This window comes from Lissotriton vulgaris, chromosome 6 (genome assembly GCF_964263255.1).
Source record: "Lissotriton vulgaris chromosome 6, aLisVul1.2, whole genome shotgun sequence".
In the NCBI taxonomy this organism is placed as follows: domain Eukaryota; kingdom Metazoa; phylum Chordata; class Amphibia; order Caudata; family Salamandridae; genus Lissotriton; species Lissotriton vulgaris.
The window spans coordinates 315,165,518-315,181,927 of record NC_141694.1 but is presented as its reverse complement, the minus strand read 5'-3'; the positions used below and the strand labels follow the sequence as shown (position 1 = coordinate 315,181,927).

The following is a 16,410-nucleotide window of genomic DNA, read 5'->3' as shown; positions in this document are numbered from 1 at the left end:
CCCCACAAGACAGAGAAGAAATGGAGGTGGAAGCAAGCACAGGGGAGAGCAAGGAACAAGACCTAGACACAGAGGAGGATACCTGTGATAAACTAGCAGCAAGCAAAGAATTCAAAGCCATACAAAAGAAAATAGTTAAACTCCGCCAAAAGACCTTAAAAAGGAAGCAGAACCAAAACCTAAAATTTTCCCAAGACGCCATCCACACACGTCAAAAAAGGAAATCACCACCCCAGAAAGGGGAACCAATACTAGAGGGGGTCACCCGCCTTTTTCCAACAAGTGAAGAGAATACTTGCACTATCTTCAATAACCTACCCACTATCTCAGGTAGAGAATCCTCAGATATGTCAGGGCTCACAACAGCCTTTAAAGAAAGTTTATCCACCCCTTTACAGGAAGAAGATAAAACCGGCTTTTACGACTTTGACCCCTTCCTGGGGAGTGAGGAAGATATTTCCCCAAAAAACCCAGATATAGAAGTAGATCCTACTGAAATTATAGATGTGGACAAAATATAAATTTGTCATGAATGCCAAAACTATCCTCCTCATGGCTATCACCATAGCCACGCTAAATATAAGAGGCCTTAAGCAACAGAAGAAAAGGGCGGCAGTTATAGAATACTGCAAACTACTCCAGGCAGACATAATATGCCTCCAAGAATGCCATCTACCCTTCAACAATGACTACTCTTTTTTACAAGAAGAATGGGAACTAGGCCCCTCCATTTGGTCTGGAGGCGGCAACAAAAACGCTGGGATTTGTTTCCTTTTTAAAAACCATAATTTTTCCATCCTTAAACAAGAATCGGTGGAACATGGGAGGGCAGTCATCCTAACGGTCAAATACATGGAAAATACTTTCCGTATTTGCAACATCTATGGACATGCCACCAAAAATGAAAGATATGATCTAACAGAAAGCCTACAATTCTTCCTAATAGGAGCCTCCCCCACCATCTTGGTAGGAGACTTCAATTGTATTATAAATGCTGCGGACAGGAGAGGCCTTAGCACCACCTACAAACTGGACAAGTCTTCAAAAGCACTCAAAGAACTACTGGAGAATATAAACCTAGAGGACACATACAAAAACACCAACCCTAACACACCGGGTTTCACGTGGACGTCAAATGACCACGCCACCTCCTCCAGAATAGACTTCATTTTCGCATCCAAGTCGATAGCATGCCTATCAACAACTCTAGAGGACAGCTGTCTTACAGATCACAAAACCCTAAGTGCTAAACTAACATTCCAAGGCACCAACAAAAAAGGTGGAGGCTACTGGAAGCTCAATACCACACTCTTACAGGATGTAGAGATACAAAAAGAGTTCACAAACCTTTACCAAAAACTACAGAAACAGAAACACCTGTTTAAATCTCAACAAGAATGGTGGAAGGACACAAAAGCCAAACAAAGACTTTCTTCTCAACCAAAGGGAAGGAGAAAGCTAGAGAGAAAAGACAACAATTTGAAAACCTGCAAGAACACCTTACATACCTGGTTGAACTCCAAGACGCAGGTATACAGGTAGCACAGGAGATAAAAGAAACTAAAATAGAAATTAAGAAATGGCTACATAGCAAAGGGAAAGAAACCATCTTCAACTCCAGAGTACAAATGTACGAACAGGATGAGAAATGTAACAATTTCTTTTTCAAAAAAGCCAAAAGAAACCATAAAATGATAGAGGGGCTCTACGACAACACCAATACCCTCCAAAAAGATCAGGGAGAAATCAGTAGAATCATACAGGACTTCTACACCAACCATTTTTCAGTCAAAGAATCTGATAGTGAAGCCAGTCAGGACCTACTATCTAACTACAACCTAGGGCTATCAGAAGAAGAAAGAACATATCTAGAAAGCCCCCTACAAGGACAGGAGTTCTTGGACATCATTGAAAAAGCTCCCAAAAACTCAACACCAGGAGAAGACGGACTCCCATGGGAGTTCTACAAAACCTTCTGGAAAGAAATGGCAGTAGACTATATCAGCATGATTAACGAAGGGATCAATCAAAACCATCTTTTGCCCTCCTTTAACCAAGGCTCAGTAACCCTGATACATAAAAAAGGAGACCCAAACAATATAAAAAACTGGAGGCCCATCACCCTACTAAACGTAGATAACAAGATACTGAGCAAACTTCTAACAAACAGGATGAAAAGAGTACTTAAAACAATCATCCATCCGAACCAATCATGCGCTGTCCCAGGGAGGAAAATATGGGACAGTCTGATCACAATCAGAGACGCCATAGTCAGAACTACAGAGGAAAAAAATTCATTGGGGGTCCTCTCACTGGATCTCCAAAAAGCATTCGACAGTGTATCTCATGAATATCTGTTCAAAGTTTTAAATACCATGGGGTTCCCACCCACCTTTGTCAAGATAATAGCCAACCTATATGCCAACGCAACTAGCAAGATACTTGTAAATGGTCACTTCACACAAAATGTAAAGATTAACAGCCTGATTCATGTAGGTAAATTGCACTCGCAAAGGGCCAGATTCTCAGAATCTGGCCCTTAGCGAGTGCGGTTTTTGCATTTGGTATTCATGATACCAAATGCAAAAATCGCTATGTAAGAATTCGCATATTTGCGTGGAATGGCATTTAAGGAATCTCTAATAGAGATTCCTCAAATGCTATTCATGACACACAACAAAATTGCGATTTTGGACTTTTGGGGCCGCTATTTACCGACAGGTCAGACCTGTCGGTAAATAGCAAAAACTCAGAAAAATGCTTTTAAAAGCATCATTCAAAGTTGCATGTAGCACACACACATGTCCTTTGGACATGTGTGTGCGCAACACCTGTCCAAAAGTGCATTTTAGGGGTGCTACAGGGCGTCCTTTGGACACCCCTGGCACCCTTAAAATCGCTATCTCAGTTGCGAGTAGCAAATTGCTACTCGCAAATCCCCATTCATTCCAATGGGCCTCTTGCCCCATAGGAATGATTGGGGAGTATTTGCGAGTAGCAAATTGCTACTCGCAAATAAAGAACATGTAGGAATCGCTATTTAAGTAGCAATTCCTACATGAATGCCGTATTGCGTGTCCTCAATAGCGATTCGCTATGATTCGCTATTAGGGACACGCAAAACGGCATGTACATGAATCAGGCTGATAATCTGGAGTCCGACAGGGATGTCCCCTGTCCCCAGCACTCTTCATATGTGCCCTGGGGCCACTACTCTCCACTCTAAGAAAAGACAAGATAATAAAAGGAGTCTTTGTACCTGGGGCAAAAGGAAAGATGGCGAAATGCATTGCATATATGGACGACGTGACAGTTCTATGCCCAGACCCCTCTTCAGCTAAGAGAGTCCTGCTACACTCCAAAACCTTTGCGCAAGCGTCAGGTCTATCCCTAAACATAGACAAGAGCACCTGCCTCATTATTGGGAAATGGGACAACTTGGCAAAGCTTGATGTCAAGACAACCAGAAGACCAACAAAAATCTTAGGGATCCTGTTTTCTGAGGATACAGAAGGCCAGGTCAACTGGCCCCCAGTCCAGCAAAAAATCAACCAAAAGCTGGGCCTATGGAAAACAAGATCACTGTCCATGACGGGGAAAGTCATGGTGATCAAAGCAGTGATACTCCCACTCATCTTGTACACGGCCATGATTTTTCCTCCATGCAAAGAGACCTTGAGACTTTTACAAAAGAGTTTATTCACCTTCTTCTGGAACTCAAAAATGGAGAAAGTGAAAAGAACTATAATGTACAAACACACAGAAAGTGGGGGGAAAAATGTACCTAACCTATACATGTATATCTTTTTGAATTACTTCTGTCATTGTTTTACTGCAATAAGGGAAATGAGAAACCTGGCGGCTCACTACATCAGATATGGAGCAGGAGACATTTTCTACAAATTCCAACTCATACCCAGAGACAATAGGATGCCTGTTGCATTCTTCCCACACAAACTATACGCCGTACTTTAGCCCTTCTTACTGATGCTGAAGGAACTGGAGATAGAACCAGAGGACATGGCTAACAGACTAACCCTGAAGAAGCAATTGGTGACACTGGAGAAACTGGAAATGGTTAACAACTTGTCAGAAGACCTCTCTAAGAAAGTATGGGAAAAAGTTAACCACCCAGACATCACGAACACTCAAAAAGACATTGCATGGTTGGCCGTCAACAACGCCTTGCCAGTAAAAACTTTCCAGCACAGAAGAGGCCTGGCAAACTCAGCAAAGTGCCCCAGAACAGACTGCCCGGGGGATGAATCCATCGTCCATGTTTTTTGGAACTGTGTCTTTGCAAATGTATTTTGGTCAAAAATAAGTAAATTAATCAAAGGGATCACAAACCAAGACCCTGTTACATATGAACTTACCTTGTATGGCCTAGGGTCTTCAGTGTCAAAAAATAAAGACAGAACCCTATGGAGAATAATATGTGCAGCTAAGGAAAGTCTATGGATAACAAGGAACCTACAGCCTGATTCATGTAGGCAATAGCGCTCGCAAAAGGGCCAGAATCTGAGAATCTGTCCCTTTGCGAGTGCGATTTTTGCATTTGGTATTCATGATACCAAATGCAAAAATCGCTATTTAAGAAGTCGCAAATATGCGAGGAATAGCATTTAAGGAATCTCTATTAGAGATTCCTCAAATGCTATTCATGACACATCCTGAAATTGCGATTTAGCACTTTTGGGGCCGCTATTTACCGAGAGGTCAGACCTGTCGGTAAATAGCAGAAACTCAGAAAAATGCTTTTAAAAGCATTTTTCTAAGTTGCATGTTGCACACACACATGTCCTTTGGACATGTGTGTGCGCAACACCTGTCCAAATGTGCATTTTAGGGGTGCTACAGGGCGTCCTTTGGACACACCTGGCACCCTTTCAGTCGCTATCTCATTTGCGAGTAGCAAATTGCTACTCGCAAATAAGGGATACTCCCCATTCATTCCTATGGGCCTCTTGGCCCATAGGAATGAATGGGGAGTATTTGCGAGTAGCAAATTGCTACTCGCAAATAAAGAACATGTAGGAATCGCTATTTTATTAGCAATTCCTACATGAATGCCGTTTTGCGTGTCCTCAATAGCGAGTCGCTATGATTCGCTATTAGGGACACGCAAAACGGATTGTACATGAATCAGGCTGCTAATTCTGTTCAAACATAAAAATTTAGAGGTAAAATATGCAATACATATCTGTTTAGACAAAATGATGACCTTCTATTTTTCTGATATTAAGCACATGGGTAAACAAAAGGCAGAAGCCACTTGGAAACAAAAGAAATGGGCAGAATGGGTCACCTGAACAAACACTTTAGCATAAAAATGTACCTGGGAAAAAATGACAAGAAATCTTGATGGAAAACCGTTAGGTCAGTGCCTGCGTGCACCACCTAAACAGGTTAAATGTATACCACCCTATGGGACTGGTTGATATGTAACTGTGCAGCTCTAAATTTATAAATAAAGTATATTTTTACAAAAAAAAAAAAAAAATCTGTTCTTATCAGTTTAATATCTGATACGTCCTCTATCTGGGGACCATATATTAAATTGATTTTTGGAACAGGGAGATGGAATAGGAGCTTGCTCTGTCCACTCCACGCATCAACCTGGTATTGCAGTACCTCCAGGAATGGTGCACTTCCCCACCCGGGGAAAACAATGCTGTTGAAAAATAGACGAGAAAACGAAAGTAGCGCTTCACTACCAAACCCTGTAAAGTGGCGCTATTGTGTTTGCCTGTGAATAAAAGCAAAGTGGTCACTGTGTCTTGCCTTAATTATGTATGTATTTTACTTAATTGCCACTTTGCGGCCACCCGGCCGTGCGTTATTTATTTATTTATTTTTCAACTTTTTTTTCTTTGTTTTTTTCCCCTTCTCCATCCAGACGCTGCACTTTGAAAAGAGACAAACGTGGGAAAAAGACTGTTTTTGCAGCAGCAGAGTTTCATTGGTTTTTGGATCCATTTTGCTGGGGAACTAATGGAGGAAGGTTCTCAGCAAGTCACAAGGATGGATGGAGGGAGGGAGGGAGGGAGGGGAGCAGGCAGGCAGGCAGGCAGGCATGCCGAGAAGAGGGCACTGCCCTTGGCTTCTCTGAGCAAGAAGAAAAATACAGAGTCCTTTTCCTTCTCTGCCTGCCCCGCCCGTCCCCGAACGGCCACGAACGGCCAAGCCTTATCTATAGGCCTCAGGCTGCAGGGGAGCAGTGTCCCAGGCAAGCGAGGGCGAGGGTCCGGCCACTTCCGGTCAGGGAGCTGTCCAGGTCTTCCTGGCCTGATTCCCAGCATCCCCTGGCTGCCAGGCTTTCCGGCCAGCCGGCTGGAAGCAGTGCGCAGGAAGGGGAGGGGCATGCAAATACTAGAAAGAGGACAACGTGGGTATGCAAAGTGACGCCTAATGAGGCGACAGCCGAGGAGGACTCTGGGAGCCGGGGGAAGGCCTGAGGCCGGGGCCTCCTTTCCACCGGCACATGCTGAGCTCGTGCCGGGAGTCCGAAAAAGAGGCGAAAGGGCGGCCGGCGACGGTGAGAGGGAAGACCCCGGTCCGGGTGACCAAGGTAGATTTCTTCGGGAGGCGTTAATTCTTCCACCATTCTGGTTATCGCTTCTCGGCCTTTTGGCTAAGATCAAGTGTAGTATCACTTGCCTCCCCTAGGGGAGGGCGGTCAGTTGGGATGTTTTCATTGGACTTTGTGGGTCAATGATATTCCTAATACGGTGAAACGAGATTCGGAACGGAAAGTGACGGAATCGTGACGAAATATGACAGAAATGTCATAATGCATATGACAGCAATGTCATAACGTTTTTAGTAGCCTGGCATGCTGGACTGTCGGGCAGGAACCCCAGTGGGGACTGACTGGCAGGCCGGCTGAATGGCGATTTTTTACGTAGGTCAGCAGGCGAGACTGGGCTGCTGTGCCAACCGGCTTGGGCTGACACCTGGGCTGATGACCTTGGATGGAACGACAGGGCCGAACGGCATGGCTGGATGGCTAAGTCGCCCCCCTGTCCAGGTGAACCCTCCTAGGTCCGACCGGCACAAGGCCAACCAGCTAATGGCTGTCTGCGGATTGGTTCCCCGCTTTCAGCTGGGCTGGTTGGCTGCTGGGTGGAGGTAGTAGCAGGACAGACCGGGGTTGGCTGAAAAGATAAGCCATGCCTAGTACCCCCTGGGCAAGTAGGCCAGGCGAGACGGCTCGGGTGAAGGGCGAGGCCGGCGGGTGTGGCAGACTGGCCAGACCTGCTGACTGAGGGTGTGACGGGTAGGACAAAAAAAAAAAATCTGTTCTTATCAGTTTAATATCTGATACGTCCTCTATCTGGGGACCATATATTAAATTGATTTTTGGAACAGGGAGATGGAATAGGAGCTTGCTCTGTCCACTCCACGCATCAACCTGGTATTGCAGTACCTCCAGGAATGGTGCACTTCCCCACCCGGGGAAAACAATGCTGTTGAAAAATAGACGAGAAAACGAAAGTAGCGCTTCACTACCAAACCCTGTAAAGTGGCGCTATTGTGTTTGCGTGTGAATAAAAGCAAACTGGTCCCTGTGTCTTGCCTTAATTATGTATGTATTTCACTTAATTGCCACTTTGCGGCCACCCGGCCGTGCGTTATTTATTTATTTTTTTAACATTATTTTTTCTTCCATTTTTTCCCTTCTCCATCCAGACGCTGCACTTTGAAAAGAGACAAACGTGGAGAAAAGACTGTTTTTGCAGCAGCAGAGTTTCATTGGTTTTTGGATCCATTTCACTGGGGAACGAATGGAGGAAGGTTCTCAGCAAGTCAGTAGGATGGATGGATGGATGGAGGGAGGGAGGGAGGGAGGGAGGGATGGAGGGAGGCAGGCAGGCAGGCAGGCATGCCGAGAAGTGGGCACTGCCCTTGGCTTCTCTGAGCAAGAAGAAAAATACAGAGTCCTTTTCCTTCTCTGCCCGCCCCGCCCGTCAACGAACGGCCACGAACGGCCAAGCCTTATCTATAGGCCTCAGGCTGCAGGGGAGCAGTGTCCCGGGCAAGTGAGGGCGAGGGTCCGGCCACTTCCGGCCAGTGAGCTGTCCAGGGCTTCCTGGCCTGATTCCCAGCATCCCCTGGCTGCCAGGCTTTCCGGCCAGCCGGCTGGAAGCAGTGCGCAGGAAGGGGCGGGGCATGCAAATACTATAAAGAGGACAACGTGGGTATGCAAAGTGACGCCGAGGAGGACTCTGGGAGCCGGGGGAAGGCCTGAGGCCGGGGCCTCCTTTCCACCGGCACATGCTGAGCTCTTGCCGGGAGTCAGAAAAAGAGGCGAAAAAGGGATCAAGGCTAGGTCGTGACCTCATAGGTGCACCTGGGGAAAGCTGGGCCTTCGCTCCACGGCTTGTCCGTGGCAAGGCTGCGCTGACCCCAGTTTCTGTGCTGACAGGGGAACACCTTTTGGGGACAGAATATCGAGCGCGCACATAGCTGCAGCTCAGGAGACGCATTTAAAAGGAGCCCCGGGCGCACTGGATAGTGCACGGCTCGGGGCACCTCCAGGGCGCAAATCTCGGAAAACCCACTCGGAACACCTGCCCAAGCGGGCAGGAAACAGGTGAGCCCAACCCCACGGGGAGGGTAGTGGGAGGGAGCAGGATCAACTAAGCGCAATCTCTTTGGAGACACCCCGGGCGCACCTCCGTGGTGCTCGGCCCAGGGACACTCCAAAGAAGGAAAAAACCCTTTCCCGACATTTTCTGGCCAGTGCAGTAGTGGAGACACCCCGGGCGCACCAGCTTAGTGCTCGGACCGGGGACACTCCACAGACCGAAAATACACGCATTTGAAAGGAATTCCGAAACCCCACCGCGAGCCCCCAGGCGCACCGGCTGGTGCTCGGCCAGGGGGCACGCAGGCAGGCAGGCAGGCTAATTAAGAACAAAGCGACCCCCCCAGGCGCCCTCAGAGGCTCGGCCAGAGGGCACGCAGAGAGCCCCCACCCCCCAGGAGCAGGAAGCGAGGAAAACAAAGCGAGCCCCCATGCGCCCTTAAAGGCTCGGCCAGGGGGCACGCAGGCGGACAAAAGTGCGAACCGAGCCCCCAGGCACCCTCAGAGGCAGAGGGTCGGCCAGAAAGCACGCTCCCCCTAGGGGCGGAATCAACAAGTGAATTATTTTATTTTATTAAACAGCGAGCCCCCTGGCGCACCGGCTGGTGCACGGCCAAGGGGCACGCAAGGAGAGCAGCATACAGAGGAAGCGAGCCCCTGGGCGCACCGGCTGGTGCACGGCCAAGGGGCACGCAAGGGAAACAATACAGAAAGGGAAAGCGAGCCCCCAGGCGCACCGGCTGGTGCACGGCCAGGGGGCACGCACCTCACAACAAACTTCACCATGGAAAATACCAGAAGCTACGCATCCGCCGCAGGAGGACCACGAGCTGGGAGCGGACCAAGAAACAGCTCTGGGAAAACAACTCCACAAGGCATCAAATACTCGGTAAGGTTCGAAATCGAAGAAGAAGCAAAACACAAACGCAACCTTAGCCACTTAATGGACACTGTACTTAAAGGCATCTTCAAAATAGAACCCTCACATGTAAAATGCCTACAGGACTTTAGAATTAGAGGCCTCTTTGACATCACGTTTTATGATGAGGGTTTATACCAAAACTTTCTGTTTGACTTAAATATTAAGAAGGGCAATGAAGAGCTACAGGGCTACACCATAACTCCACTAGCAACCCCTAGAGAAATACCGATCACTGTTCATATGTACAACCCTTTCGCCTCCCCGTCAGAAATCACCAACTTCCTGGGTAGATTCTGCCAAAGTGTAAGAGGAGGTAGCGAACTAAAAAACGAATGGGGAATATGGAATGGCAAACGCAGATTCATGGTCGTTTTGGAAGCAGATGAGGAAGGGATAGGTGGAACAAAACACCCCCCCTTAAACTTCACCATAGGGCCAAACAGAGGATTTCTCTACTACCCGGGCCAACCAAACTTTTGCAGGGCCTGCCTACAGTTTGGCCACACAAAAGAATGGTGCCCAGGTGACATCTGTAGGAATTGTGGGAAATCAGGTCACATGGCACAAGAATGCAAAGCACCCAAAAATGGCAACCTATGTGGCAGAACAAACCACCTGTACAAAGACTGCCCGTCCAGAGGCTCTACCACCTTTAAACCCCAGTCTAAACCAGAAACTACACAACCAGTAGAAAAACCGACAAAAAAGGGGAGGGCACATATGGAGGAAAACACCCCAGAGTCACAAGAAATGTTTATCTCAAGCCAAGGAGGGGTAAACCAGGAAGGAGAGGCACAGTTACCACCCAGCCAACCTAGCACTGGCACACACCCACAGCAAACAGACTCAGACACAGTCTCAGAAACACCAGAGTGCCAGAGACCTCAAGAATCCACTCTTCACCAAGACGAAAATAGAGACAGCACAGAAATACCCCCCAGTGACACCAGCACCCACATCACAGGGCTAGAAATAGAAAACAAGGCAGAGAATGGAGAGGACAAATGGGAAACAGCAAAATCAAAAAAGAAAAGGAAATCTCTGAGACTAAAAAACTCGCAGGGCATGGAATCAGAAAAGAGCATAGATCCACAAGAGCAGGAAATAATCTCAGACACAGAGGAGGAAATATCGCAGGTCCAAATAGCGGCAGCCAAAAACTTCAAGAAAATAGAGAGGAAAATGGAGAAGTCACACCTAAAAATCCTAAAAAGGAAAAAAGCCCAACACCTAAAATTCTCCCAAGAAGCTATGCATACACGCCTCAAAAGGAGGGGCTCAGTCAAATTAACTCAGGACACACTTGAGGACACACTAGAGGGGGTCGACCGCCTCTTTCCCAACACAGAAGACAAAATAGTTACAATCTTTTCTAACCTGCCCACCATGTCGGATGCAGAGGGCACAAAGAAAACAAGCTCACAAGACAGCGCAGCAGCTTCTACTCCAGAAATAAGAGAAGAATCCCTACAGGATTTAGAAAGCTATATGGAGGAAGACGATGCCTCAGAGGACCCAAACCAAGATTCTGAGACTGAGACAGAAACAGATGAGAAAATTGAAATAGACAACATCTAAAAAAGTTGTAATGATATACAAATTAATCTTTCTAATGGCTATCACTATAGCCACACTAAATGTGAGAGGATTAAAACAGGACAGGAAAAGGGCCTCAGTATTAGAATACTGCAAAATACTACAAGCAGACGTAATTTGCCTCCAAGAATGCCACCTCCCATACAACAACAATTACACTTTCCTACAGAAGGAATGGAACCTAGGTCCCTCTTTTTGGTCAGGAGGAGGAAACAAAAATGCTGGGATTGTCTTCCTTTTCAAAAGCCACGCCTTCTCCATCTATAGACAAGAAGTCATAGAACACGGTAGAGCCGTAATTTTATCCATAAACTACAAAGGAAATAACTTCCGCCTTTGCAACATATATGGCCACACAACTAAAAATGAGCGATATGACCTAATTGAAAGCCTACAACACTTCCTAGTAGGAGCAATCCCCACCATTCTGATGGGAGACTTTAACTGCATCTTAAGAAGCAATGACCGGCTGGGAGCTAACACAACTTACAAATTAGACAAATCATCCAAAATGCTAAAAGAAGTTATGGGGAACCTGGACTTGAAAGATGCCTACAGAACCAACAACCCAAACTCCCCGGGGTTCACATGGAGATCAGATGACAACTCCACAGCCTCCAGAATAGACCTCATCCTGCTCTCTGAAAACATCTCCTGTCATTCGGCATCCCTAGAAGATAGTTGCCTTAGTGACCACCAAACTTTAATTGCAGAAATAACACTCCCAACCATAGATAAAAAAGGAAGGGGATATAGGAAACTAAACACCTCCCTCCTACAGGATCCAGAAACACAGAGGGAATATATAAAGCTCTACAAGAACCTACAAACAAGGAAATCAAACTACCCAACCCTACAGGAATGGTGGGTAATGGTTAAAACCCAGACCAAAGTCTTCTTCTCTACAAAAGGCAGGGAAATAGCTAAAAGGAAAAGAAAGGAGTTCTCTGAACTGCAAGAACAACTAACACACTTTATAGAACTAAAAGATGCAGGAGTCCAGGTGACACAAGACATTAAAGAAACCAGAACAAAGATTCAAAATTGGCTACTGAGGAAAGGGAGAGAAACCATTTTTAACTCGCGAGTCCAACAATATGAGAAAGATGAAAAATGCAACTCCTTTTTCTTCACCAAAGCAAAAAGGAACCACACAACAATGGAAGGCCTAGTAGATAACCAGAACACCCTCCAAACAGCACAAGAAGAAATAGTCAACATTACACACCAATTCTATGACAACCTATTCTCTGAAAAGAAATCAGACCCCAATGCCAGAGACGCTCTACTAACACACTATGATCTGGGTCTCTCTCAGGAGGAAAAAAACTACCTTGACAAGCCACTACAAGGACAAGAATACCTAGAAGTGATAGAAAAAGCCCCCAAGAATTCCTCCCCAGGGCAAGACGGTCTCCCTTGGGAATACTACAAGACATTTTGGAGGGAAATAGCAATGGACTACATCACCATGATTGAGGAAGGAATAAAAAACAACAGCTTTCTACCCTCTTTCAACCAAGGAGCGGTAACACTAATACACAAAAAAGGTGCAACAAACAACATTAAAAACTGGAGACCCATCACACTCTTAAATGTTGACAACAAAATCCTAAGTAAATGTATTACCAACAGAATGAAGAAAATCCTAAAGTCTGTCATCCACCCAGACCAAACATGCGCGGTCCCTGGGAGAAAGATCTGGGACAGCCTTATCACCATCAGAGATGCCATATCTAGAGCACTAGAGGAAGGGAACCCCCTAGGAGTTCTCTCTTTAGACTTACAGAAAGCTTTTGACAGTGTGTCACACGACTACATGTTCCAAGTCCTAAATACAATGGGGTTCCCCCCCTCTTTCTGTAAAATCATCAAAATGTTGTACTCCAATGCAACAAGTAGGATTCTTGTGAACGGCAACTTCTCACCCAAAGTACACATAAAATCAGGAGTCCGCCAAGGTTGCCCTTTGTCCCCAGCTCTTTTCATCTGCGCCCTGGAACCCCTTCTTTCCACACTAAGAAAAGACAAGGTCATCAAAGGGATCTTCGTCCCTGGAGCCAAGGGGGAGGTAGCAAAATGTGTGGCATACATGGATGATGTCACAGTCCTGTGCCCAGACCCCTCCTCAGCCAAGAGAGTACTGCTTCACTCAGAAACCTTTGCACAGGCATCAGGGCTGGCCCTCAACTTGGAAAAAAGCACATGTCTCACCATAGGGAACTGGAATCATCTGGCCAAACTGGACGTCAAAACAACAAAAAGTCCAACCAGAATACTCGGCATCCTTTTCTCTGAGGACACAGAAGGACTAGCGAATTGGCCCCCAATACAGAGCAAAATAAACCAAAAATTTGGCTTGTGGAAGAAGAGATCCTTATCCATGACAGGGAAGGTCATGGTAATCAAAGCAGTAATACTCCCCCTGATACTGTACTTGGCTATGATTTTCCCCCCTGACAAACCTACTCTAAGACACCTGCAAAAATGTTTGTTCACTTTCCTATGGAACTCAAAAATGGAAAAAGTCAAAAGAACTATCGTTTTTAAACATACTCCAAACGGTGGTAAGAATGTGCCTAACCTGTACCTTTACATTTTCACAACATATCTATGCCTATGCCTGAATGCGGTGAAGGAGAAAAGAAATTGGGCCGGCCACTTCATCAGGTATGGAGCAGGAGACATCCTGCACAAATACAAACTTTTGCCAAGAGACAACACTGTACCGGTGGCCTTTTTCCAGCACAAACTCTATGCATGCCTACAGCCATTTCTACAGATGCTGAGAACACTTGGAATAGACACTGACAGCATTGGAAACAGAGCACTCCTAAAGAAGGAAATTGAAAATCTGGAGAAAATGGAAATGGTCAACAACTTATCAGGGGACCTTTCCAAAAAAGTTTGGGAAAAGGTAAACCACCAGGACATCACGAACACCCAGAAGGACATCTCATGGCTGGCAGTCAACAACGCCCTTCCAGTCAAAACTTTCCAATACAAAAGAGGACTGGCCAAAAATAAGAAATGCCCAAGATCAGACTGCCCAGGAGAAGAAACTGTCATGCATTTTTTGTGGTTATGTGTGTTTGCCAATGCATTTTGGGGGAAAATGATGAAACTTATTAAGGGAATCACAAACCTTGACACTGTTACGTATGAACTAATTCTTTATGGCCTGGGAGCACCCCTGTCAAAAAATAAAGACAGAAAACTATGGAGGATACTATGCGCTGGGAAAGAAAGCCTTTGGATAACAAGGAACCTAGCAATATTTAAACATAAAGACCTGAATGTTAAAGATGCCATTCATATATGCCTAGATAAACTGATGACTTTCTACTACTCAGACATTAAAACTATGGGTAAAGAGAAAGCTGAAACAGACTGGAAGCAAAAGCAATGGGCGGAATGGGTAACTTAAATGATATAGGGAAACACTTTAGTATAAAAGTGTTCTCCAATTTGAGAAATATCTTGATGGAAAACCGCTAAGTAAATGCCTGCGTGCATTACCTAGACAGGTTAAAATGTCTACCACCCTATGGGATTGGTTAAAATGTAAATTGCACTCTTTAAATTTTAAATAAAGTATATTTTTACAAAAAAAAAAAATCTGTTCTTATCAGTTTAATATCTGATATGTCCTCTATCTGGGGACCATATATTGATTTTTGGAACAGGGAGATGGAATAGGAGCTTGCTCTGTCCACTCCACGCATCATCAACCTGGTATTGCAGTACCTCCAGGAATGGTGCACTTCCCCACCCGGGGAAAACAATGCTGTTGAAAAATAGACGAGAAAACGAAAGTAGCGCTTCACTACCAAACCCTGTAAAGTGGCGCTATTGTGTTTGCGTGTGAATAAAAGCAAACTGGTCACTGTGTCTTGCCTTAATTATGTATGTATTTTACTTAATTGCCACTTTGCGGCCACCCGGCCGTGCGTTATTTATTTATTTTTTCAACTTTTTTTTCCTTCCATTTTTTCCCTTCTCCATCCAGACGCTGCACTTTGAAAAGAGACAAACGTGGCCTGGAGTAGATATTTATCAAGGCAAGTTTCGCTAGGTTCGGCCAGGCCAATAGGACTAGGATGTCGTCTGATGGCACCGGTAAGCGTGAAGCCTGACAACCTAAGTGGGATACCACCAAGCTTGTGAGTCCACCTGAAGGGCGGCCCTTGCCCTTCCACCTAGCCGGGATGGAAAATGACAGGTAGCCCTGGTGCCTATGTTCTTCCCTTGCCCAAGTCTCCTGGAACATACAAACATCCCCAGACTCGATATAAGTTACCCAGTCTTGAGTGTCCAGCTTATTGGCTAAGCCGGCCACATTCCACCAGATTAGTCTCAGGTGCGCCGTAGCAACAGCGGGGGGGATTGCAGAGGTAGAAATGAGGGGGCAGCCAATGCCAGATGCTACACCAATTACTACATCAGGACCATTGTCAGAAGGTTCACTGAAACCGTTATCCGAGGTCACAGGATTGGAGTCAGGGTTTGAGGAAAGTCAATCAACCCCATCCAGTCCACTCAGACAATTAAAACGATTGTAGTCCAAAAAGGGTGTCTCCGGAGGTCGGTAGACTGGACGTGCAGCATATCCCCTATATCTGGGTCTACGTTCAACCCTTGTCCAATTACTTTGTGATAGATCATGGTGCATGCAAATAGGGGGGAAGAAGAAAGAGACTGGCAGAGTCTGTATGGTAGAGTCCAGTGATCTATTTGACCCAGCGCAAATATGTAATACTGTCCCAGGGTCTCGGAAAGTCACCATGATGCAGTCCCCTGTTATTGATTTTCTCGTCTTCCCCAACCATGGTACCCTTCTCACCATGATGATCTCATTGTTGAGATGGGCTGGGAGAGGTCTGTTCCAATTCAGCCATTTGATGATTTTCCTCTTGAGTGAGTGGAAGTTCTCACTTTCGCCCATTTCGAGAGGGGGAGCACCCGCCAAAACCACCATAAGGTTATTAGCCTCCGGCGGCAAGTCGGGTCTCCGTGGTCTGGGAGCGGGCTTACCAGGGAGTAGGGGAGCAATACTAGCATTAGGTCGGACCCCAGGATTTGTGCCAGGGGCTGAACTGTGGGAAGCTGGGCCTACTGTCTGTGGAGGTAAGGTGTTAGAATTGTTAAATGGAATTGGAACTGGATTGGCCATGAGTGGCTGCAAAAGGGGACGGCAACGGCACCCAAAGGGGGTACCGTGTTGGAAGGAGGGTTTTGAATACTGAGGGAGGTTCCTATTGGTGGATTGGACTCGGTGGTTCTACTCTGTTTGCTGGCCGAG

The 16,410-nt window shown here is 46.1% G+C and overlaps 1 non-coding gene and 3 pseudogenes across 1 annotated transcript; all 4 read left to right on the top strand.

Moving 5' to 3' along the window:
- Positions 1-5,477: 5,477 nt before the first annotated feature.
- On the top strand, positions 5,478-5,656 carry LOC147707212 (U2 spliceosomal RNA; annotated as a pseudogene).
- Positions 5,657-6,614: 958 nt separating this feature from the next.
- LOC147707211 (U2 spliceosomal RNA) lies at positions 6,615-6,726 on the top strand (annotated as a pseudogene).
- A 527-nt stretch (positions 6,727-7,253) lies between these two features.
- LOC147707210 (U2 spliceosomal RNA) lies at positions 7,254-7,451 on the top strand. Its single transcript, XR_015297080.1, has one exon. It is a non-coding gene; the product is annotated as a U2 spliceosomal RNA (small nuclear RNA).
- Positions 7,452-14,704: 7,253 nt separating this feature from the next.
- On the top strand, positions 14,705-14,877 carry LOC147707209 (U2 spliceosomal RNA; annotated as a pseudogene).
- The last annotated feature ends 1,533 nt before the right edge of the window (positions 14,878-16,410 follow it).